Source organism: Bison bison, unplaced genomic scaffold (genome assembly GCF_000754665.1).
Source record: "Bison bison bison isolate TAMUID 2011002044 unplaced genomic scaffold, Bison_UMD1.0 scf7180017864141, whole genome shotgun sequence".
NCBI lineage: Eukaryota > Metazoa > Chordata > Mammalia > Artiodactyla > Bovidae > Bison > Bison bison.
In genome coordinates, this window is record NW_011494713.1 from 3707619 (window position 1) to 3710123 (window position 2505).

Sequence of the window (2505 nt, forward strand, 5' to 3'; positions counted from 1 at the left end):
CTAGGTCCATCTGTGTTGCTGTTATTTCATCCTTTTTTTATGGCTGAGTAATATTACATTGCGTATATGTACCACATCTCCTTTATCCATGTCAATGGACATTTAGGTTGATTCCATGTCTTGGCTATTATAAAGAGTGTTGCAATGAACATTAGGGTACTTGCATCTTTTCTCTTTTTAATATAATTTTATTTATTTATTTTTGGCTGTGTTGGGTCTTCACTGCTTTTTGTTGTGTGGGCTTTCTCTAGTTGAAGTTAGCAGGGGATACTCTTTGTTGTGGTGCATGGCTTCTCCTTGTGGTGGCTTCTCTTGTTGCAGGGCATAGGCTTTAGGCTCTCAGGCTTTGGTAGTTGCAGCAGGTGGGCTCAGTAGTTATGGCACCCAGGCTTAGTTGCTCTGCCACATGTAGAATCGTCCTGCACCAGAGGTCGAACCCGTGTCCCCTGCATTAGCAGGCAGATTCTTATCCAGTACGCCACCAGAGAAGTCAGCAAGCATCTTTTCGAATTATGATTCTCTGGATATATGCCGAGGAGTGGGATTGCTGGATCATATGGTAGCTCTACTTTTATTTTTTAGGGAACCTACATACTGTTCTCCATAGTGGCTGTACCAGTTTACATTCCTACCAATAGGATAGGAAGGTTCCCCTTTCTCCACATCCTGTCCTGAATTTATTGTTTATAGACGATTTGATCATGGCCATTCTGACCCGTGTGAGGTCATACCTCGGTGTGGTTTTGATTTGCATATCTCTAATAATTAGCCTTTCTCTTTTTTTAAAACAGTGTGTGCTGGAGAAGATTTCTGAAAGACCAGGTAGGGGAGCTGAAGACCTAGACAGTCCCAGAGGACTCTTCCTAAAATAGCAGGGCAGAGACCAGAGTTTTGGGGTAGTCCCTGCTACTTGGGATACTAAAGAATGGTCAATTCAGGAGTGTCACAGAAGCCAGAGCCAATACAAAAACATGTTCCCTCAGTCTTGCAATAATCCCTTTCTAAATCTTTCCCGTCTTAGTTAAAAGTATCTCAAAAAAAAAAAAAAAAAGTCCATCTTCCCAGCCTCTACTCTATCTGCACAGTACACTGTAACAAGTCTTTTGCTCTTCAGTAATCAGGATAAATAATCTTAGTTGCTGTAACAAACAACCCGCAAACTCAGTGGCTTAGCACCAGAGTCCACTGTGGGAGAGAGGAAGCGCTCTGTCCCATGCAACATTCAGAATTCTCTACTAACTACTTAACTGTATGTAACTATGATAATAGATAAGGCAAGAGAGAGTGTGTCAATAATTTCACAGATTTTAGGAGCCAGACCTTGAAGTGGCATACATCATTTCTGCCTATACTTCTCACCTAACTACTGAGTAGATTGGAATATAATCTGGCTGCCCAAGAGCAAAAGGAATGGATTTGTGAATGTAAATTCACCTCTCTGCTACATGTCCCTCCTGAGAAACTCAATGACCATTTCCCATCATTTAATAGGACCACTCAGTTATATTTATTATAACAATATCAGTTATATTGACTGTGTTGACCTCTCATTCCATCATTCTCATGTGTGAGGCTACAGTCTTCCAATTCTCTTCTCCTTTATGTTTTATTTCTATAACTAGCACATGACACCACATGCCAGACTCTAATTGCTTTGTAAATATTAACTGGTTTAGTCTTCATCACAATAAACTATGTACTTTTATTCAACCCATTTTACAGATGAGAAAATTGAGTTACAAAGAGTTTAAACAACTTGTCCAAGATCACACAATTAGTAGGTGGCAGGGGCCAGGTTTTTAATCCAGTCAGTCTTTCTTATCACCGCACTATGCTGCCTTTTTTCTGTTTCTTCTGCTTCTCTTCCTTTATCACTCCCCCGCGGCTGATAACCTTCAGTTGGTTTACAAGCCCCTCCTCTCACATTTTGTGCTTCTGAATAAAGAAAGAATTGTCGGCCCCCGGAAGACCCCACGCTGTGTCTCTCCTCCGTGCTTTTGTTCTTGGAGAAGGTCTCACTGGCTCACTGCAATGCCCTTCCCATCGCTCTTGAAGACACTGCTCAAGTGTCACCGCCTCCAAAAGCCTTCCATACGTTCCCAAGTTGAAGAGCCTCCTTCCCACCTTCTGTGCTAACAAAGGCGGGCATTTACCATCACAAGTCCCGGAAGGCTCTGCTTCCGGGTTCACCTGCTTCACCAGTCAGTGAGCCCAGGAGGGGCCAGTCCATTCTGCGTTTCACCGCCATCCTCTCCTACCCCAAGTAGGACGGCAGTAGGAGAGACCCCTCCTAGAGGACCGAAGGCCGGCAGCTCGGAGGGCTTAGCCCCGCCCCCTCGCCTGACGCGCGCGGCGGTGCCCCGCCCCCTCGGAGCTCCCGACTCCCCGCTCACGGAGAGATAATGGTTCAACCCGAGAGGCGGTGCCCCAGCGCCCTGGCAGTTCCGATTGGCCAGGGCGAGCCGTACCACGGCAGTGGCGGGGGGACGGGGAGGGGGGCGGGAG